This window comes from Rattus norvegicus, chromosome 5, assembly GCF_021556685.1.
Source record: "Rattus norvegicus strain SHRSP/BbbUtx chromosome 5, alternate assembly SHRSP_T2T, whole genome shotgun sequence".
Taxonomy (NCBI): domain Eukaryota; kingdom Metazoa; phylum Chordata; class Mammalia; order Rodentia; family Muridae; genus Rattus; species Rattus norvegicus.
In genome coordinates, this window is record NC_141538.1 from 29799714 (window position 1) to 29823638 (window position 23925).

Genomic DNA, 23925 nt, shown 5'->3' on the forward strand with positions numbered 1-23925 from the left:
GAGGTATTTAATTTTGATTGGACAGGTTAATTAGGTGAGTCAAAAGAGAGCTGTTGATTCCTGAACTTCAATACTCTGCAGAACAGAGCTGGAGTTACAGATAGTGAGATCCTTTGCAGGCACAGCAAATGTTCTTACTCTCAGAAACATTTCTCTTTCCCCCTGGTCATTATGTAACAAAACTTTTCCTAGGGAAAAAAACCATGCGTGTCTGCTCATCCCAAATACGGAGTCCATGGCAGGACAAAATACCAACACCATCAAAGTCCGACATGGTGAGCCAATGAGTTTTATTCAGGTTACTTACAAGAGTATGGGTGAGGGGTTACTTACAGGAGTATGGGTGAAGGGTTACTTACCGGAGTATGGGTGAAGAGCTACTTAGAGGAGCGGAAAGGACTCAAAGACATTGGCATCACCAATTCCATCCAGCATGGGTGACACCTCACAAAACCTGGGAACTTTGAGAATACTGCACAGCTTGCAGGCAGCGATGAAAAGTGTCCTTTCCAGCCACCTCTCTTGGTCCAAACATCTAGCAGGTGACTGGCTGGTTTCTGGTTTCTTGCTGGCAGCTGGTCTGATTTTAAGACCTTTCTTTGCAACTTGGCTTAGTTAGTCTGAGAGGTATGTTCAACCTTTATTGTTTACTTAGGCAGGAGGCACCTAGGGCATCTGCTCAGTTTCAGGGACTTCCTAAAGCAATTTTGAGTTGTTTACCTTCCTGTTTAAGGAGCTTTCTGGCAGGATGGACTGTTTCAATCTCAGAGGAAACTGTTGTATAATACCAGTCTTCCTGGCACTGTTCCCTCCTCTCTGCGGGATCTTGTAGGCTAGTGAAACATTGTTACTCTCAGAGCCTTTTATTTGTAGGTGGATTGACTGATTGAGGTTGAGCCACTTCTCCAGCCCGTTTCATTTTACTTTTAGATGTTTAAGTAGTGAGATTTTTCTCTATCGCTTAGGCTTGTTCGTAATACCTGGACTTAAATAATCCTCCTGCCTCAGCCTCTTGAGGCTGTAGCTAAAGCTGTGCACTACTGCACCTGGCTTACATTTTTTATTTTGGAAACTTTGTTTATAGAAGAAGACTAGTGATGTGGCCAGCTGGTAGGGAAATTAGCCTAACATGCATGGTCCCTGGCACTTTGAAATGCAAAGGTGGAGGCAGGAGGCATGAGGCAGGAGGCAGGAGGGTCAGATGTTCAGCCACCCTTGTTGCCACCCCCCTGTGCGCGCGTGTGCGCGCGCACACACACACACACACACACACACACACACACACACACACACACACACACACGAGAGAGAGAGAGAGAGAGAGAGAGAGAGAGAGAGAGAGAGAGAGGACAAAAAGGAATTGCCCAGATAGCATCCTGCAGGTATGTTCAACCTCTAGCCCTGAATTACATGTGTCCCAGGACAGCTATGAACACAACCCAATACAAAACTGTAAATTTACATCAGGAGAATATCTGTTTAGGGGCTTAGTTGTATATACTTTGTAAACCACAAAGTCACAAAAGTTGGATGTGCGTAGGTGGGGGATGACTTTGTCCCTTCGCCCAGGGTCTCCTAATGTTACCATGTTACAACACTGTGACACATTAATCAAGATTCAGGGACTGGGGAAATGACTCAGTCAATAAGGCCTACAAAGTGTGAGGACCTGACTTTAATCTCCAGCAGTTACAGGAAGGGACTCTAGCCAACTCAAGAGTGGCAAGCATGGCTTTGGCAGGCCTTGCTGTTCTCCCCAATTCTGTCTGCCTTGCTAAAAACCTTTAGATTGCATTCCTAAAGCAGGCCACCAAGGTATATTCCCTTATTTGGCCACTTCCTCCTCCTGAGGCTGAACACCAAGGTCCAGCTATCAAAAAATTAAAGTCCAGCAATCAAAAGCACCCTCTCATTCACCTAATTAAGATGCCCAATTAAAATTGTACATCTCATCCTACCTTGAGGTTTCCCTATTTACCTTTTTAACCTGCCATTTGCCTATGGGCCATGTCTGTCTCCTCTCTATCCAGAGGCAGTCCTTTCTCCCCCACCCTAAGACAAATGCCCCTTCCTCCCTCCCTGCCCTGTTTCTCCCCCCTCCCTTGTTCTGTCTTCCTTTGTCTCCTGTCTTTGTCCCTTATCTCTGCCTTCTGTTTCTGGGGTGAATACATCTCCCTTGTCCTGAGAACTCGGACTTGGGGACCCTGAGTCTATACTTTTCTTTTTTACCATGTACAGAAATTCTCATTTGTGTGTTCCTAACTGGAGATTAAAATTCCTCCTCTTTTTCTGTTTTAGGTGCAGTGATCCAGTTTAGGATTTCATACAACATTTAAGACAAAATTGTTCTGGGTTTTATTTTGTCACCTAATGCTGTCAGGTTATTGTAGAGAATGCACAAAGAATCTGCATCAAAGAGTTGCATAAAAAGTTGTTCAAGGAGGTCTCAGTCTACTGACATAGATAATACAGGATGTGAGCCCCAGGGCTGGAGAGATGGTTTAGCTGTTAAGAATATATATGGACTGATCTTGCAGAGGACTGGAGTTTTTTTGTTCCCAGCACCCATATCAGATGGCTCAAAATAACCTATAACTCCAACTCCTAGGGGGAACCCATGCCTCTGGTTTCCTTGGATACCTGAACTCCTAAGCATATACACAGACAGACAGACAGACAGACTCTCTCTCTCTCTCTCTTACAATTTTTTGCTCTCATTTCTGATTTTTTTGAGGCAGGTGTTTGTTGTTGTTGTTGTTTTTGACTTCTGAGGCTTTTATTTTTGCATGTAAACCACTGGAGGGAGTCTTGGTGGTGTGGGCACCCTAGAGATTACACTTGAATTCTGAGGGCTCCAGACACTGGCTGGGAAGTCAGGTGACAGAAACAATGATTCAGACCGATCACATGATTACAAAGCTGGGATCTCCAGCAGGGCTCCAGGCAGTCAGGGGTGGATGTCTAAGGAAGCAGTGACAAGGGAGGGGGGCAAGCACTGGGCCAACCTTGAGCCACCTGGATGACATCAGGGACAGAGGATTTGGTAGCTCCAGGGATCTCTGGTCCATGCTTTATTTGCCCAGCGGGTTCCTAAAGGACCTGCCAGCAAACTTGGCTTTTGCTGCCCAGCTCTTCCTCGATGCTAAGGATTTGATTGTATTTGGTCAGGCACTCCGATCGGCAAGTGGCACCAGTCTTGATCTGCCCAGTGCAGAACCCCACCACCAGGTCAGCAATGAAAGTGTCCTCAGTTTCCCCAGATCGATGGGACACCATGGCACTTCAGCCAATCTGGTTCACTTTGAGCAGGAGGCAGTTGCAGGACTTCTCGCCTGCAGCCTTGGCAATCCACTTAGGGTTGGTCACTGTGAGGTCATCCCCCACCACCTGGATGCCTGCACTAGCTGTGAACTTCTGCCAAGCATCCCAGTCATCCTGGTCAAAGGATCTTCAATGGATACCACTGGGTAGTCCTTGATGAAGGACTTGTACAGGTCAGCCAGCTGGTTGGGTGTGATGTAGCGACTGGAGTCATCTGGAGACTTGAAGTCCAGGTCACACTTGCCAGTACTGTAGAACCCAGAGGCAGCCACATCCATGCCGATGACAACCTGGTCAGGGGAGCCGGCCTTTGCCATTGCAGACTTGAGCAGCTCCAGTCTGTTAGGTGCAAATCCGCTCTCATCACCCACATTAGTGGCATCTTTCCCATACTTCTCCTTGATGACGTTCTTCAGGTTGTGGTAAACCTCTGCTCCAATGCACATGGCTTCCCAGAAAGAGGATGCCCCCACAAGCAGGATTATGAATTCTTGCATGGCCAGTTTGTTGCCAGCGTGAGAACCGCCATTGATCACATTGAAAGCTGGGATGGGCATGATGACTTCAGGGTTGCTGGCCAAGTCAGCAATGTGACGGTAAAGGGGCACCCCCTTCTCCACGGTACCAGCCTCGCAGACAGCCAGGGACACTCCTAGGATGGCGTTTGCACCAAACTTCGATTTATTCTCGGTGCCGTCCATCTCGATCATCAGCTGGCCAATCTCCTCCTGCTCCATAACATTCAGTTTCTTGCTAACCAGAGCAGGTGTGATAGTGTTATTTATTGATGTGTTCAACAGCCTTTGAGACACCCTTCCCCATGAAGCGGGTCTTATCACTGTCTCGGAGTTCTAGGGCCTCGTAGATGCCAGTGGACGCACCGCTGGGCATCGCAGCACTGAAGAGACCTTTTGTGGTGTAGAGATCCACCTCAATGGTGGGATTCCCATGAGAGTCAAAGATCTCGCTGGTATGGACCCTGAGAATGGACATGGTGAAGTTCTGGTAGTCAGACCGCTGCAGGAGAAGGAAAGAGGGTTCTGTAGACACCGAACAGAGCCTTTTTTTTTTTTTTTTGAGACAGAGTTTCTCTGTGTAGCTCTGGCTGTCCTGGAACTTGCTCTGTAGATCAGGCTGCTCTGGAACTCACAGAGATCCCCCTGCCACGGAGATCTTAAATTCTTGGATTAAAGATGTGTGTGCCACCAACACTGGGACATATATGGATATGTGTATATGCATATATATTCATTATATATGTTTATGCAGGTATACATATATAATTACATATATATACATGCACATATATTAATTATACCAATATGTAATTATATAGTTTATAGTACAATTAATATGCAATTAACATATAATAATACATTAACATATAATAATTAATATATTAATCTAAGAAAAAATAAGCCTCAGTTGTGCAGAGTAAAGAGCACATCTAGACATCAGAAGACACTTATGGAGGTCAGAGGAACACACATGCATGTTCAGCATGTTCAGCTCATAAAACATTTAAAGATAAAGGAGTTTAATGTACTTTCAGTGTGTAGAACTACATAAATGTTGGAAGAAATATTTGTGAAAATATACATTAACAAAGTAAGTATTTGAGACTTAAGTCACCTCAGATCAGTAGTGACTAACTACTTAATAAGATGAAATAAAAAGTACCAAATTCTGGGCCAATAATATGGCTGTGGTAGTTTGTGTATGCTGGGCCCAGGGAGTGGCGTTGTTAGAAGGTGTGACCTTGTTGGAGTGGGCGTGGCTCTCTTGGAGTGGGCGTGGCACTGTTGGAGTGGGTGTGCCCCTGTTGGAGTGGGTGTGGCCCTGTTGGAGTTGGTGTGGCCCTGTTGGAGTAGGTGTGTCACTGTGGTGTGGGCTTGAAGACCCTCATCCTAGCTGCTGGGAAGTCCGTATTTTGCTAGTAACTTTCAGATGAAGATGTAGAACTCTCAGCTCCTCCTGCACCATGCCTGCCTGGATGCTGCCATGTTCCTGCCTTGATGATAATGGACTGAACCTCTGAACCTGTAAGCCAGCCCCAATTAAATGTTGTCCTTATAAGAGTTGCCTTGGTTACGGTATCTGTTCACAGCAGTGAACCCTGACTAAGGCAGTGACTCAGCAGGTGAAAACACTAGTTGCTAAGCCCGATGACCGGAATTGGATCCTATGCTGGAAAGAAACAACTGACTCCTGAAAGTTGTCCTCTGACCTCCATATGGAAGCTGCAGCATTAGTGTTCTCTCCTGCGTGCTAAATCAATAAATAAACGTTATAAGCAAATTATATATATATTAAAAAGCACTAATCCCTCGCTCACTCTCTTCTTTGGGCTAATATTTGCTTGGTTTTATTGAGATGGGCTCTTGTTATGTAAGCCAGCTGACCTCAAACGTGTCCCAGTTCTTTTGTATTCTCCATCCACTGTGCCACTGTACCTGGCTTGTTATTTATTTATTGTGAGACAGGGTCTCCCTATGTAGCTTGGCCTGACTTGAACTTTTTAATCCTCCTGCCTCAGTTTCCCAATTGTGGAATTTCTGTCTCATGCTGCCATGCCTGACTCCTCCAATGCACTGACTGTAAAATAGGAGAAGGGGAAAGAGGGACACATTGACAAATGCATTATTGTCTTAATTATACAGATGTAAATTATTGTCTTAGGGTTTCCGTTGCTGTGGCGAAACATCATGACCAAAAAGCAAGTTGGGGGTGAAAGGGTTTATTTGGCTTACACTTTCAGATCATAGTCAATCATTAAAGGAAGTCTAGACAGGAACTCAAGCTAGAACCTGGAGTCAGGAGCTGATGCAGAGGCCATGTAGGGATGCTACTTACTGCCCTGGTCCTCCTGGCTTACAGCTTGCTTTCTTACGCAAATACAGGACCACCAGTGATGCCCGGGGATGGCATCACTCACAATGGGCTGTGCCTTCCCCCATCAATCATTAATTGAAAAAGTGCCTTATAGCTGGGTCTTAAGGAAGCATTTCTTCCACTGAGGCTCCTTCCTCTCTGATGACTCTAGCTTGTGTAAGGTTGGCACGCCAAACCAGCCAGTGCAATCATGATTTGTAATTATGATGTAAATAGTAAATAGCACCATATATAGGATATATATTCTGGTATTTGCTTTACATGTCTGTTTAATATGTGATTCTGAAATTGTACAATAGATTTTTAGTTCTAAAAATGTTTCCATAATGATATTCCTATGTGTTGTCAATGGAACAGCCTTCTCTAATGTCTACGTTTCCTATCAAATTAAAACAGTAGCAAGTAGACTTGCGAGCCTTTAGTAATGTTTAATGAATGAATGAGTGAGTGAATTAATGAAACTGGGAGCCTTAGGAAAACCAGGGCCCTGGTAGATAGTGTTATTTTTTAATTTATTTAATATATATATTAAATAGATATATATTAATTTAATATTATATTATATTAATATAATTAAATATAGCTGTCTTCAGACACACCAGAAGAGAGCACCAGATCCCATCACAGATGACCGTGAGCCATCATGTGGCTGCTGGGACCTGGAAGAACAGTCAGTGCTCCCAACTGCCGAGCCATCTCCCTAGCCTGATACAGAGTATTACTAAACTGAGAAAGAAAACCAGGAATGAGATCAATGAAGATGAGCAGTTTGGTCCTGGTGTGTGGGTCAGCGGAACGGAAGGAAGAGAGAGCTTTAAGACAGTCTTCCTTAGAGGGTAACTACATAATTACTTAAACTGCCTCTTCGCCATCTTTCCCCCGGCAGGCCGACATCTGTCTCCATGAAGGTCGAGGTGTGCAGTTTTAGCGGATACAAGACCTACCCGGGACACGGGCGACGCTATGCCAGGACCGATGGGAAGGCTTTCCAGTTTCCTAATGCCAAATGTGAGTCTGCATTCCTTTCCAAAAGGAACCCTTGGCAAATTAACTGGACTGTCCTCTACAGAAGAAAACACAAGAAAGGGCAGTCGGAAGAAATTCAAAAGAAAAGAACCTGCCGTGCAGTCAAATTCCAGCGGGCCATCACGGGCGCTTCTCTGGCTGATATAATGGCCAAGAGGAATCAGAAACCAGAAGTTAGGAAAGCTCAGCGAGAACAGGCTATCAGGGCTGCCAAGGAAGCAAAAAAGGCTAAGCAGGCATCAAAGAAGACAGCAATGGCTGCTGCCAAGGTCCCCCCAAAAGGCAGCTACTAAAGAAAAGATGGTGAAGCCTGTCAAGGTCTCTGCTCCCAGAGTTGGTGGGAAACGCTAATTTGGTAGATGAGAGTTTAAAAATAAAGATTTGTCTTTAACTCTAAAAAAAAATTACTTAAACTGAAGCTTAATCAATAAACTCTTATTTTTATGCTATGAAAGATTTGCTTCTATAAGTACCATAAGAAAATCCAAAGACGGGGTTGGGGATTTAGCTCAGTGGTAGAGCGCTTGCCTAGCAAGCGCAAGGCCCTAGGTTCGGTCCCCAGTTCCGAAAAAAAGAAAAAAAATAATCCAAAGGCAAAAAAAAAAAAAAAAAAAAAAAAAAGAAAGAAAACCCAAAGACACAATTATAGATAAGGGATTTTGGTTTGGTTTTGCTTTGTTTTAAAGGAGAAGAGTTATAAGTTTAGCTTGAAGATAAAATATGCACTTAGTATTTTTTTAAGGGCCCAAGCTCAATGACCATTACCTTAAATAAAAGTAAATAAAACCAAGGAATCAGTACAATGGACTCTCCTGAGAGCTAAATAACTCTAGGCCCATTCCATTTAGTAGTCCGCAGTAGCAGTATGAAATGGAGTCCCATTCCCATGAACTTGAACGCTCATAATAAAATAACCTTTGGCGCCTCTGTCGTTACATAGTTATTATTATAAATGCTGGGACAGCTCCTGTTGCCCATCAATTGTCAGGTGTCTGCACTAGTAGCTGGAACTCCCACATGTGAAATTATCCTCCCAGATCTGCATCTGTGAAATGGGTAGGCAGTTTTCTGAGGGTAGGCAGCGTTCTGAGTTCGTTGGTCCTTTGTGGTTTCAGTGTTGCTTGAAATAAGGCGGAAGCAATGTTAGCTTTTCAGCACCTTGGAGAATGTTCTGTTCAGATTCTAAAAGCGGGATATACCTGTGTGAAACCACAAGCTTAGTTCGCTTGTGGTTTTCATTGTAACTTCTACTTGGGTCCTAAGAGCTCCGTTTAGAACATCCGTTTTGTCACACTGACAAATACTTGAGAGAATAGACTGGGAAAGCCTGCGGACCTGACGGTATCCGAGGAAAGTACCTGGCTGGGAGCACTCAAAGTGCTTGCCATGCTAGCATGAGATCCTGCGTTCAGTCCCCAGCAACCACAACAAAAGGGCATGGAGGTGCCATTTTAGTCCCAGAACTCTAGCGGGCAGATCTCTGACTTCGAAGGCAGCCTGGTTTACAGACTGAGTTCCTGGATAAGTCTATATGCACATATATATATATAAACATGAAAAAACATGTATATATTCAAAGAACACGAGGTAACAAAATTTTTCCAATCAGATTTTAAACTGTCCTTAATGGGGTCTTGGTCACTATTGAAATTATTACAGTGGGAAAACTATTCATCAACATTGACATTACTTGGAGAAACACACAGGAATGGGGTACAGGGATGTGAGGAGAGGCTGCTGTGTGAAATCCATGTACCTGAGTGTGGAAACTGCTGTCTCAGGGCTCTTCTGCCTTCTTTGCTCTCGGTGTATAGTAACACTGGAAAGTCATGTGGCTTGTTGTATCTTCTCAACATCCTGGTTATGTTAATCATTAACCTGCCACCGATTTCGTTCCAGATTGGCCTAAACTTGTTTGAATATACCGTGGCTTTGGAGTTTGGCCTGGAATTTGTTATTTGAAAGATTAATTTGCTTAGAGTTGAATGTGCAAGCAGAAGATGTCCAGGAGTTATGCTGAGGTGGAATCACATCTTTGCCTCAGACAGAACCTGAGGCTCAAAATAGTCCAAAGCACTCATCCTGGGTTGGGTCTGTGGCACTCTTAACTACTGTTATTGAAAACCATTTGATCTGAGTGAAAATCATCTGTAAGGAGGGTTTAGAAAAGTGATGACCCTCAGACATTGCTGGAGGTGTCAAATGGGTAGCCCTGTGAGAAGCCATGTACAACTCTTCTGAAAGTTCAACCCTTTGACACAGCGATTCCAGAAGAAGAAGTAGGTGTCAGCAGAGAAACTGGCACATTAGTGTTGTAGGGGTTCACCTCAGAGCAGCCATGAAGCAAAATTATCCAGATGTCCAACAGTCAGAAAGTGAAAAGGTACAATGCTGTCCAGCCCTTCCATGGACGGTTGCTGAGTTTGATTATACCTGCCAGCATTTGTTTTTTTTTTTTCCTTTTTTTTTCGGAGCTGGGGACTGAACCCAGGGCCTTGTGCTTCTGAGGCAAGCGCTCTACCACTGAGCTAAATCCCCAACCCACCTGCCAGCATTTGGCTTTGAATTAGTCAGCCTTATCTTACTTGAATTATATCTGATAGCATCCCAATACAAGTTTTACCTTGGATTGTGGTTATGGAGATTTCCTAGCTGTTTGTGCTGGTAGTTTTGGCTCCCCTGTCAGGTACCGTATGGTAAAGGGACCTCATATTGGAAAATGCAGCTCACTTTCGTGCACTGGGAAACAGTGAGGCAGAGGACGGAAGAGACTCACCTTACCCTTCTCTCTTGGGCATGAGGGAATGACTTCAGATCAAAGATCATCCTGGATTGTCCTGCTGAATTGTGCTGCTGTGTATGGGATACACAGTGGCATGGCAGGTCCTCATCAGGCCTTTTCCACCGCTAGGTCTGGAACACTGCAGCAGAAGCTTGCCCAGGGCCCAGACCAGCACTACAGCTCTCAGAGACAGAACTGTCCACCAGGATCACTGAGGGTTCAAAGATTGACAACACCTCCTGCATCTCAGTCCTCGTAACCATAGCAATCTTGGGCTGAATTTGAAAGACCGTGAGATGTGGCATGGAACACGCCTCACGTTTAACCTTTTGAGGACTTGTCCATCAACAACCAACCACCCTGAATGAGGCAGGTCTACATTCATCTTGAAGAGATTCTTACCATCTTGCCTGCCATTCTGCTATGTTTGCAAGGCCAGCAACAGACTGGAGGTACATGTTGCAAAATATGCAGCAATTGAATGCAGCCTAACTTACCTGCTGTATTTGGTTTTTGGTTTGAAGTTTGATTTTTCTTTGTGTTTGATTTTCTTTGTTTACATTCAAAATTTTGTTATTTTATTTGTTAACTTTTTCTTTTTTTAATTAATATGCTGTATTCCTAAGGCTATATACATTGAACTCATTGACTCCCCACTTTAAGATGTTGTTGTATGAATTAATGTTTGCCTATAAATAAAAATGTGACCTTTAACCTTTCACTCACAAGACCGTCCTGAGTCACGTGTGGTTCTTCCTCCTGTAACAGCACAAGTGTAAGGCAACAGTGGTTTTCTGCGAGTCTCATGCAGCGTAGGCTTCATCATCAGTTCACAGCCAGCCAGAGCTGCACAGGAAACTGTGCTCTTGATGTAGAGAGTGTGTCATCCTCTCTGGAACCCCCTTCATGATGAAAAATGTCCTTGCTGTGTCCTTGTGCTCACAAATTTAGCTTCCTTTATAATGACAAAGAAAGGAGAAACACGGAAGTATTTCTCTAGTACATTAGAGGAAATAAAAACATTCAGTATGGGAATATAAAAAGAGATCAGGGCACACAGAGCGGTATGCCTGTGGATTCCTTGAAATATAGCTTCGGCTGTGAATGCGGATTTAATGAATTCCACCAATTTTGGAGAAACAATTTTTTTTATTATTCTTGTTGGTGGTTTCTTTTTTGTTATTCTTTTTTTTTTTTTTTTTTTTTTTAGAAGTGTGCCATTGAGCCACACCTTGTTGGTTCATCTATTTATTATTTATTTAGTTTCACATTGAGCTAAGGTCTTTTTTTTTTTTTTTTTTTTTTTTTTTTTTTGGTTCTTTTTTTCGGAGCTAGGGACCGAACCCAGGGCCTTGCGCTTCCTAGGTAAGCGCTCTACCACTGAGCTAAATCCCCAGCCCCCTTTTTTGTTATTCTTGATAATGATATTTTTGCTGAGTTCTTTTTGATATGTATCATGGCTTCTTTTGTGGGGGAGGTGTTTCAATTTTGAATTATTTCCTTTTTGCAATTTTTAGTGGGTTTTTAATCTATATTTCAAATAGTATGCCCCTTCCCAGTTTCACCCCATAAAAACCCCTATTCTCTCCCCACAACCCCTGTGTCAATGAAGGCGCTACCCTACAGGCCCACTCTTTCCCTCCCACCTCTTCATGTGTGGTCGCATGCTATTCTGCCAGCGGCCAGCAGAGGGCAGAGGATTTCACATGGTCCTGAAGTGACAGAGGATTGTTAATTACCTCTTAGGTCCTCTGGGATTCAAATTCTCACACAGATGAGTCATGTCTCAGTCCCCATCCTGGACTTTTGTTCTTCCTTGTGCGGTGCCTTAGTTGGACTGGATCACACCCACAAAAAGGGAGAAGTTTCTTGAGACCTGTAGAGACACAGGAGTTGTCACGATAATGGTCAAAATTGCCAGGCATCCATGTAGGGCATTAGTGGGTTCAGGATCCCGCCTTAGATTCTCAGCATTGTCAGGGTTGGAATAGATCTCTCACATCTCATCCTGGAAGGCAATGCAGATTCAGGCCCATCAGATGAAATGAAGAATTGAGGAGCTCTCCTGGGATTGGAGCTGGTGAGTAAGTCACATTGATGAACAATCAAAGCAGTGTTGAGGGCAAGCCTCAGGCTAGCCTGGGGTATGGAGCCTACAGCAGAGACCACACCCCTCTGGTGGAGAATGTTTGTGTTCTAGACCAGGAATGGAGGGGTAGTAAATGCTTCTCTTTTACCACATTAGATCTCACAGTCTAGTAGGAAGTGCTTTTTCCCCTATAAATAAGTGATTCCTGTGTTGTTCCACTAATGATGTGACTTTTAAAACTATATTTCAGAGACATGATGCTTGGAGGAAGGAATTCCATGGTTCTACAGATTTCTGCTGTCAAACCAGGGTCTCCTCTTCATGTATGACAGAGAGATACACACACAGAGAACATCACTGTAGATACAGAGCTGCTTCTGTTTATGACTGAGGTGGTCAGAGTGTGAGCTGTGTCAGCAAGTCCAGGATTTGCCTCCAACTCTCCAAACCTGAGCTCCTTCTCCATGTGCTTTAAGGAAAGAGCAAACCTGCCACACACTGTCCTCTGATTTTAACGTTTCTGTAGGTGCAAGGTCTTAGCCCACAGAGACTGAGACATCTAGGTAATATTCCTATCTCGTGCTCTATTCCCTCCATCTGATGTAATCGTGAAGATGTATTAGTTTGTGCTTCATTTGAGGGATTTCATTGGTATTTATTTTTGATGCCTAGAAGCTGTAGGAACTAGGAAGGCCTGCAGCAGAGCATTTCATCCCATGAAACAATGGCTCAAGGGAATGTGATCATTGAGAATGTGTAACTGAGCTGAGACCTATACTCTGCCTTTTTTTGGATTCTTTTAATTTACATTTTAAATGTTATCCCCATTCCTGGTTTCCCCTCCAGAAACCTGATATCCCGCTTCTATAAGGGTGGTCCCTCTCCTACCTACCCACTTGCTCCTCTCTGCCACCTTGACATTCCTCTTCTCTAGGATATTGATCCTTGAGAGAACCAAGGGTCTTTCTTCCCACTGATGTCAGACATGGCTATCCTCTGCTATATATTCATAGCAGATGAAACGATAGCTTCATCTCTATGTTCTCTTTGGGCGGTGGTTTATTCCCTGGGAGATCTGGGGGGATCTGATTCGTTGATATTGTGTTCTTCTTTTGGGGTTGCAAACCCCTTCAGCTACTTCATTCCTTTCTCTAATTCCCACATTGGGACTCAGTTTCCAGTTCATCAATTGGCTGCTAGTATCTGCCTCTGTATTTGTCAAGCCCAGGCAGAGACTCACAGCAGACAGCTATACCTGCCTCCTGTCAGCATCCACTTCTTGGCATCTGCAATGTTGTCTGGGCTTGGTGTCTCTACATGGGTTGGATCCCCCAGTTGGGCCAGTCTCTGGATGGCCTTTCCTTCAGTCTTTGCTACACATACTGCCTCCATATATGCCTCTGTGGGTATTTTTGCTCCCCCTTCTAAGAAGATCTTAAGCATTGAGTCTAGCTTGAGTCTCGGTTCCCTCACTTTTGGGGACTTTAACTTTTAAGAATGGACAGAAAGTTTACAACTTGATGTTTGCCCTATACCTGAGCACCTGTGTTGCCAGGACAAGGAAGTTTTCATTGCACAAAATGGGATTGCAGGAGAGAGATTTCATGAAAACGCATGGCTGATTATATTGAAACCATGCCCCCTCTCAAGGCATACTCCATGAAACATTATACTCCAACTTGCATACATTTAAAGGTGTAGGGAAAAGATATCGGCCTCTGGGGAACACTAAATACTGTGGGAATTGGACTGTTTGTCACATGAATGGACCCTGGGGGTAGACAGTTCAGCGAGAAGAATCTCCCTCATCTAAGGTCTTTAGATCTTTGGTGTTAATAAAGATATTTTATCCATATCAAGGCCTTAACCAACTCTCCCTCTCCTCAGAACTGAGTGGTAATGGAGCAGTGAGAACTCTGAAGCTCTGGAAGGAGAGTGTGCGAATGGGTGTTCCCTGGATCAAAAGTGAGTCTCTGGAAAAGGCACTGCAGACACTGGTCAGTCAGGGTAGAGGGAGTTAGCAAGGAAGCTATGGCATTTCCCAGTGACATCACCGGTAGGGTCTTCCCTGGAAATTCTCTTGTATCCAGGAGAACACTAGAATCTTCTGTGATGTCACCAGTGTTGTGGTGACAGCAACTGCCTCTGTGCTATCCCTTCAGAGACTAATGGGTTCAGAAGCAGGCATGTTCTCCAGGATCCTCAGTTTCTTTCATAGGGAAAATCGTATACATGCCAGACCAAGGCAGAGGGAGGCCAGCCTTCTATCAAGTTGGAGAACAAGACAAATTCTTACTTGAATTATATCTGATAGCAAGTCCAAGAGTTTTACCTTGGATTGTGGTTATGGAGATTTCCTAGCTGTTTGTGTTGATAGTTTTGGTTCCCATGTCAGGTAGGGTATGGTAAAGGGAGCTCCTATTGCAAATTGCTGCTCACTTTGCATGCACTGGGAAACAGTGAGCAGAGGACTGAAGAGGCTCACCTGCCCCCACCCAGTGCTCTGTTGCCTGAAATCAGCCTCCTGTGCACAGCCTGGTGAACTTGCTAAGCAGGCTTGGCTGACAGGCCTGGATGTCACATTTCTAATTTCTGATTTTCAAGGGAATATACTTTATTGGCTGAGCTGTCTTTAGGCTGTGCTCACTGTGTACTTACCCCATTCCAGGTTTTTTTTTTTTTTTTTTTTTGGAGCTGGGGACCGAACCCAGGGCCTTGCGCTTCCTAGGTAAGCGCTCTACCACTGAGCTAAATCTCCAGCCCCCCCTTTTTTTTCTTATGCCACAATATAGACTGGGTGATCTCTTATATCACCATTAACTGGGAAACTAACCACATTCTGCAAAATACTCTGCTTGTATGTATGAACAAATATATTTGGGTGAGTTCACAAGTGTGTATGTCCTGGTGTCTGTCTGTCTGTGTCTGTATACATGCATGCCTCCTTGGACAATATAATCTTCTAATGACCAGGATGAGGAGAGAAAGGAGGAAAATCTGCAGGACCCCCTGAATCAGAAAAAATGGTCACTGAGCAAAAGGCCTTGGCTGGGAAGATGCAGCATCATTTCGGTGTCACTGAGAAGATTTAAAAGCAGTGGATGGGAAGACCCAAGTAGATTTCCTTATAAACTGTCTTACTGGGTGTGTGACTTTCTACATAGTTCTCAGCATCTGTCAGCTAGGAGCAGCCAGAATATTATTCTTGTATAATGTGCATGTGATCCATAGAGATTCTGGCTATTGTGTACTGATCCCTCCAGTCTGAGCTCTCTAGTATTATCTGACCCTGTGCCTTTAAGTCTCCCACAAATAGTTTTACGATACCCATAAACAAAGGAGTGGTATAGTTTATTTTCTGCATGAGTATCTCCTTTAGAGCTCAATGCCTACTCTTGGCAAGATTTCCATGCAGCATATTTTTGCCAAATATAATATCACGTCAGTGTGCATGTACTGCTTGAGATATTGTTTCTCTGGGTCTTTGCAGATATTGAGGTTGTCAAGTGGACCCCAGGCATATTCCTGCACTGGAGGAATAATAATAGCCTTCATTTCAGTGATGGCCAGGCTTCCAAGGCCTTCCTATTGTTTTCTCGGTTGTTCACATCCATACTCAATAGACATTGAGACATTGCAACATGATGTTAAAATACAATATACATGGACGATTGGAATTATCTGCTGTCCACTGTTCAATTTTTTGCATTTTTAAAAGCTGAGAAAATATGCAGGCCTGTGGGATCTCTTTCCCTTCTCTCTGGCATGAGAGAATGATCTCAGATGAAAGATCATCCTGGATTGTCCTGCTGAATTGTGCTGCTGTGTATGGGGTACACAGTGACATGGCAGGTCCTCACCAGGCCTTTTCCGCCGCTAGGTCTGAAACACTGCAGCAGAAGCTTGCCCAGGTCCCAGACCAGGACTACAGCTCTCAGAGACAGAACTGTCCACCAGGATCACTGAGGGTGCAAAGATTGACAACACCTCCTGCATCTCAGTCCTCGTAACCATAGCAATCTTGGGCTGAATTTGAAAGACCTTGAGATGTGGCATGGAACATGCCTCACGTTTAACCTTTTAACAACTTGTCCATCAACAACTAACCACCCCAAATGAGGCATGTGTACATTCATCTTGAAGAGATTTTTCCCATCTTGCCTGCCGTTCTGCTATGTTTGCAAGTCCAGCAACAGGGTGGAGGTATATGTTGCAAAATATGCAGCAATTGAATGCAGCCTAACTTACCTGCTGTATTTGGTTTTTAGTGTGAAGTTTGATTTTTTTTATGTGTTCGGTTTTCTTTGTTTATGTTTGAAATTTTGTTATTTACATATGAACTTTTGTTTTTTTTAATTAATATGCTATATTCCTAAGGCTATATACATTGAACTCATTGACTCCCCACTTTAGGATATTGTTGAATAAATGAATTTTTGCCTATAAATAAAACTGTGACCTTTTACCCTTCTCTCACAAGACCGTCCTGACTCATGTGTGGTTCTTCCTCCTGTAACAGCACAAGTGTAAGGCTACAGTGGTTTTCTGAGGGTCTCATGCAGCGTAGGCTGCATCATCAGTTCACACCCAGCCTGAGCTGCACAGGAAACTGTGCTCTTGATGTAGATATGGTGTCATGCTCTGTGGAACCCACCTTTATGATGAAAAATATCCTTTCTGTACCTTGTGCTCATAAATTTAGCTACCTTTATAATGACAAGCAAAGGAGAAACACAGAAGTATTTCTCTAATACATTAGAGGAAATAAAAACATTCAGTATGGGAATATCAAAAGAGATCAGGACACACAGAGTTTTATGCCTGTGGATTCCTTGAAATACAGCATCAGCTATGACTGCACATTTAATGAATTCCACCAATTTTGGAGGAATGAATATTTTTATTGTTATTGTTGGTGGATTGTTTGTTGTTATTCTTGATAATGATATTTTTGCTGAGTTTCTTTCGATATATATCATAGCTTCTTTTGTGGGGGGAGTTGTTTCGTTTTGAATTATTTCTTTTTTGCAATTTTTAGTGGATTTTTAATCTATATTTCAAATATTATGCCCCTTCCCAGTTTCAGCTCATAAAATCCTCTATTCCCTCCCCACAATGCCTGCCTCCATTAGTGTGCTAACCCACAGGCCCACTCTCTCCCTCCCACCTCCCCAAGTTTGTTTACATGCCATTCTGCCAGCGGCCAGCAGAGGGCAGTGGATTTCACCCGGACCTGAAGTGACAGCCATGTCTGAACAAATATATTTGGGTGTGTTCTAAAGTGTGTGTGTCTGGGTGTCTGTCCGTCCGTCCGTCCGTCCGTCCGTCTGTCTGTCTGAATACATGCATGCCTCCGTGGACAGTATAATCTGCTAATGGCCAGCATCAGGAGAGAATATAAGAAAGGGTGCAGGACCCCCTGAAGCAGAAAGAACTGGTCACTGAGCAAAAGGCCTTGGCTGAGAAGATGCAGCATCATTTCGGTGTCACTGAGAGGATTTAAAAGCAGTGGATGGGAGGACCCAAGTAGATTCCCTGTCCTTATAAACTGTCTTTTTGTGCGTCTGACTTTCTACATAGTTCTCAGCAACTGTCAGCTAGGAACAGCTCAGAATACTGTTCTGGTCCATTTTAAAAGAAATTCTGTCCACGAAGTGTATGTGATCCATCGAGATTCTGGCTATTGTGTACTGATCCCTTCAGTCTGAGCTCTCTAGTATTATCTGACCCTGTGCCTTTAAGTCTCCCTACAAATAGTTTTACGATACCCATAAACAAAGGAGTGGTATAGCTTATTTTGTGCGTGAGCATCTCCTTTAGAGCTCAATGCCTACTCTTGGCAAGATTTCCATGCAGTATGTTCTTGCTGAATGTAATATCATTTCTGTGTGCATGTCCTTCTTGAGATATTGTTTCTCTGGGTCTTTGCATGTAGTGTGGTTGTAAGTGGACCCCAGGCATATTCCTGCACTGGAGGAATAATAAGAGCCTTCATTTCAGTGACGGCCAGGCTTCCAAGGCCTTCCTATTGTTTTCTAGGTTGTTCACATCTCCTCAACTGATGTTGAGACATTGCTACATGATATTAAAATATAATATACATGTACGATTGGAATTATCTGCTGTTCACTGTTCAATTTTTAGCATTTTTAAAAGCTGAGAAAATATGCAGGCCTGTGGGATCTCTTACCCTTCTCTCTTGGGCATGAGAGAATGACATCAGATGAAAGATCATCCTAGATTGTCCTTTTGAATTGTGCTGCTGTGTATGGGATACACAGTGACATGGCAGGTCCTCACCAGGCCTTTTCCACCCCTAGGTCTGAAACACTGCAGCAGAAGCTTGCCCAGGGCTCAGACCAGGACTACAGCTCTCAGAGACAGAACTGTCCACCAGGATCACTGAGTGTGCAAAGATCACTGAGTGTGCAAACACCTCCTGCATCTCAGTCCTCATAACCATAGCAATCGTGGGCTGAATTTGGAAGACCTTGAGATATCGCCTCTCACATGTTTCAGGCTTAACCTTGGGAGGACTTGTTGTCCATTGCCAATAAACCACCCCCAATGAGGCCTGTCTATACTCATCTTGAAGAAATTGTTACCATCTTGCCTGCCCTTCTGCTATGTTTACAAGGCCAGCAATAGGCTGTAGGTGTATGTTGCAAATCTGCAGCAATTGAATGCTACTTAACTCACCTGTTTTATTTGGTTTTTGGTTTGAAGTTTGATTGTTTTATGTGTTTGGTTTACTTTGTTTTCATTTGAAATTTTGTTATTTTATTTGTTAACTTTTTGTTTTTTTTAATTAGTATGCTATATTCGTAAGGCTATATACATTGAACTCATTGACTCCCCACTTTAAGATGTTGTTGAATAAATGAATTTTTGCCTATAAATGAAACTGTGACCTCTAACCCTTCACTCACAAGACCGTCCTGAGTCATGTCTGGTTCTTCCTCCTGTAACAGCACAAGTGTAAGGCTACAGTGGTTTTCTGCAAGTCTCATGCAGCGTAGGCTTCATTATCAGGTCACAGCCAGTCAGAGCTGCACAGGAAACTGTGCTCTTGATGTAGACAGTGTGTCGTGATCGGTGGATCCCAACTTCATGATGAAAAATATCCTTGCTGTATCCTTTTGCTCATAAATTTAGCTTCCTTTATAATGACAAACAAAGGAGAAATACAGAAGTATTTCTCTAATACATTAGAGGAAATAAAAACATTCAGTATGGGGATATAAAAAGAGATCAGGACACACAGAGCGGTATGCCTGTGGATTCCTTGAAATATAGCATCAGTTGTGACTGCAGATTTAATGAATTCCACCAATTTTGGAGGAACGAATATTTTTATTATTCTTGTTGGTGATTTCTTTGTTGTTATTCTTTTTTTTTTATTTTTTTTTTTTTGGTTCTTTTTTTCGGAGCTGGGGACCGAACCCAGGGCCTTGCGCTTCCTAGGTAAGCGCTCTACCACTGAGCTAAATCCCCAGCCCCCTTTGTTGTTATTCTTGATAATGATATTTTTGCTGAGTTCTTTTTGATATGCATCATAGCTTCTTTTGTGGGGGAGGTGTTTCAATTTTGAATTATTTCTTTTTTGCAATTTTTAGTGGATTTTTAATTTATATTTCAAATAGTATGCCCCTTCCCAGTTTCAGCTCATAAAACCCCCTATTCTCTCCCCACAAACCCCTGCCTCCATGAAGGTGCTACCCTATAGGCCAACACTTTTCCTCCCATGTCTCCATGTGTGGTTGCATGCTATTCTGCCAGTGGCCAGCAGAGGGCAGTGGATTTCACCTGGAACTGAAGTGACAGAGGATTGTTAATTACCTCTTAGGTCCTCTGGGATTCAAAATTTCAAACAGATGAGCCATGTCTGTAGTCCCTATCCTGGACTTTTGTTTTTCCTTTTGTGGTGACTTAGTTGGACCGGATCACACCCAAACACAGGGAGAAGTTTCTTGAGACCTGTAGAGACACAGGAGTAGTGACGATAATGGTCTAAACTGCCAGGTATCCATGGAGGGCATTAGTGGGGTTAGGATCCCGCCTTAGATTCTCAGCATTGTCAGGGTTGGAATAGATCTCTCACATCTCATCCTGGAAGGCAATGCAGATTCAAGACATCAGATTAAGTGAAGAATTGAGGAGCTCTCCTGGGAGTGGAGCTGGTGAGTAAATCACATTGATGAACAGTCAAAGCAGTGTTAAGGGCAAGCTTCAGGCTAGCCTGGGATATGGAGCCTACAGCAGAGACCACTCACCTCTGGAGAATGTTTGTTTTCTAGTCTAGGAATGGAGAGGAGTGATAGATGCTTCTCTTTTACCACATTAGATCTCACAGTATAGTAGGAAGTGCTTTTTCCCCTATAAATAAGTGATTCCTGTGCAGTTCCAGTAATGATGTGACTTTTCTTTTTCTTTTTCTTTTTTCTTTTTCTCAGAGCTAGGTACCGAACCCAGGGCCTTGAGCTTGCTAGGCAAGCGCTCTACCACTGAGCTAAATCCCCAACCCCATTATGTGACTTTTAAGACCATATGTCAGGGACATGATGCTTGGAGGAAGGAATCCCATGAGTCTATAGACATCTGCTGTCAAACCAGGTTCAAAACGAATCTACTCTTATGAATGACAGAGAGATACACACAGAGAACATCACTGTAGACACAGAGCTGCTTCTGTTTATGACTGAGGTGATCAGAGTGTGAGCCGTCTCAGGAAGTCCAGGATTTGCCTCCAACTCTCCAAACCTGAGCTCTTTCCCTAAGACCCATGTGGTTTCAGGAAAGAGCAAACCTGCCACACACTGTCCTCTGATTTTAACGTTTTTGTAGGTGCAAGGTCGTAGCCCACAGAGACTGAGACATCTATCTAATATTCCTATCTCATGCTGTAATCCCTCCATCTGACGTAATCGTGAAGATATATTAGTTTGTGCTTCATTTGAGGGATTTCATTGGTATTTATTTTTGATGCCTAGAAGCTATGGGAACTAGGAAGGGCTGCGGCAGAGCATTTCATCCCGTGAACCAATGGCTTAAGGGAATGTGATCGTTGAGAATGTGTAACTGAGCTGAAATTCATACACTGCCTTTTTTTGGATTCTTTTAATTTACATTTTAAATGTTATCCCCATTCCTGGTTTCCCCTCCAGAAACTTGATATCACATCCATTCCTGCTTCTATGAGGGTGGTCCCTCTCCCACCCACCCACTTTCTCCTCTGTGCCACCCTGACATTCCTTTACTCTAGGAAATTGATCCTTGAGAGAATCAATGGTCTTTCCTCCCATTGATGTCAGACATGGCTATCCTCTGCTATATATTCATAGCAGATGAAACGATAGCTTCATCTCTATGTTCTCTTTGGGTGGTGGTTTATTCCCTGGGAGCTCTGGGGGGGATCTGATTCGTTGATATTGTGTTCTTCTTTTGGGGTTGCAAACCCCTTCAGCTACTTCATTCCTTTCTCTAATTCCCACATTGGGACTCAGTTTCCAGTTTATCAATTGGCTGCAAGTATCTGCCTCTGTATTTGTCAAGCCCAGGCAGAGACTCACAGCAGACAGCTATATCAGCCTCCTGTCAGTATCCACTTCTTGGCATCTGCAATATTGTCTGGGTTTGGTGTCTCTATATGGGTTGGATCCCCCGGTTGGGCCAGTCTCTGGATGGCCTTTCCCTCACTCTTTGCTGCACATACTGCCTGCATATATGCACCTGTGAGTATTTTTGCCCCCCCTTCTACAAAGACCTGAAGCATTGAGTCTAGCTTGAGTCTTGGTTCCCTCACTTTTGGGGACTTTAACTTTTCAGAATGGACAGAAAGTTTACAATTTGATGTTTACCGTATAGCTGAGCCCCTATGTTTCCGGGACAATGGAGTTTTCACTGCACAAAATGGGATTGTAAGGGAGAGACTTCATAAAAACACATGGGTTAATATATTGAAACAATGCCCCCTCTCAAGGAATACTCAATGAAACAATATACTCCAACTTGCATACTTTTAAAGGTGTAGGAAAAAGATACTGGCCTCTGGGAAACAGCAAAAACTTTGGGAATTGGGCTATATGTCACATGAATGGACCGTGGTTTATACATTTCAGGGAGAACAATCTCCTTCATCCAATGTCTTCAGATCTTTGGGTGTTACCAAAGATGTTCTATCCATATCATGGCCTTAACCAACTCTCCCTATTCTCAGCAACTGAGTTGTAATTAAGTAGTGAGACCTCTCTAGTTCTGGAAAGAGAGTGTGCAAATGGATGTTCCCTGGCTCAAAAGTGAGTCTCTGGAAAAGGCACTCCAGAAACTTTTCAGTCTTCGTAGAGGTAGTTAGCAAGTAAGCTATGGCATTTCCCAGTGTCTTCCCTGGAAATGTTCCTGTATCTAAGATAACCCTAGAGTCTTCTGTGATGTCACCAGTGTTGTGGTGACACCACCTGCCTGTGTGATATCACTTCAGAGTCTAATGGGTTCAGAAGCAGGCATGTTCTCCAGGCTGCTCAGTCTATTTTGGACGGAGAATCATATACATGAAGAGAACAGACCAAGACAGAATGAGGCCAGCTTCTATTATGTTGGGGAAGAAGACGAAAGAAATCGTTCTGGGTATAGCCCAGTGAGTACTCTGCAGGGGTTGGGGAGCTTCCTAGAGGAGGTTGGCCTGAGCTGGTCCTTCCAGGAGTGGGACGTATGATTTGGAGCCTCAGTCTTCCTACGTGGCTGACTGAGACTTAACAATTTCTGATGAGTAGTTTGACAGAGAGTCAAGAATCAATATATGGGGGTTGGGGATTTAGCTCAGTGGTAGAGCGGTTGCCTAGCAAGGGCAAGGCCCTGGGTTTGATTCCCAGATCCAAAAAAAAAAAAAAAAAAAAGAATTGATATATGTCAAGGGGCTTTCCTTGGAGCTCTTTAATGTCATAGGGAGTGACAAAGAATACCAGGATGAGCCTCTGTAAGAATAACAAACTGTCTCTCAGGATAGGCTGTTGAAGCACTTCATTCTCAGCAGTATCCTGTAGATTACGTGGGTAATTGATGCCAAGAGGGATACGCTCCTGGTCATATATCAAGGTCTCAGTTACTTTGAACTCACATGATAAGGGATTCACGATGTTAAGCAGTTTGGACTCCAGGACTTACCTGCCTCATATCAGGCATTAGTTGAGAATGTCCTCCAATAATTCTCATTTGGGCCAGCTTTTGCATTTCAGTGCCCGGGGAATGACATTAGGAAGTGTGGTATATGTCTATGATGGCATATGTCGTCATAGGAGTATGATGGTTGGGAACAGGGACATAGCTGAGGAGTTAAGCTTAAAGACAGCTCTCTTGGTCTGTCAGGGATTCACTGTCTCTCTAGAACTGTGTGTCCTCAGACTTCACTTTTAGACCAAGGAGAGTTTTTCCTGACACTGTGTCCTCATCAATGCCAGTTTACTTGTGTTTATCTACGTACAGAGTTTCCTCAGAAGGCTGCATCCCAACCCTCCAGTTTTTAAAGCTGAGAAAATGTGCAGGCCTGTGTGATCTCTTACCCTTCTCCCTTGGGCATGAAAGTGACCCCAGCTGAATCACACTGCACTATCCTGCTGAATAGCGCTGCTGTGGGCCGGATAACTGGCATGACATGTCCTCACCAGGCGTTTTTTAAAATTTTTATTAGATATATTTCTTTACTTACATTTCAAAGGTTATTCCCCTTCCCAGTTTCCTGTCCATAAGCCCCAATTCCCGCCCCTCTCCCTCTCCGATATGGGTATTCTCCCTATACATTTACCTTTCTGCCCCCCATACT

At 43.6% G+C, this 23925-nt stretch overlaps 2 pseudogenes; one reads left to right on the forward strand and one right to left on the reverse strand.

Annotated features, from left to right (window-relative positions):
• Positions 1–2982: 2982 nt before the first annotated feature.
• Positions 2983–4407, reverse strand: Eno1-ps21 (enolase 1, pseudogene 21; annotated as a pseudogene).
• A 2666-nt stretch (positions 4408–7073) lies between these two features.
• Positions 7074–7605, forward strand: Rpl24l2 (ribosomal protein L24 like 2; annotated as a pseudogene).
• Positions 7606–23925: the final 16320 nt, after the last annotated feature.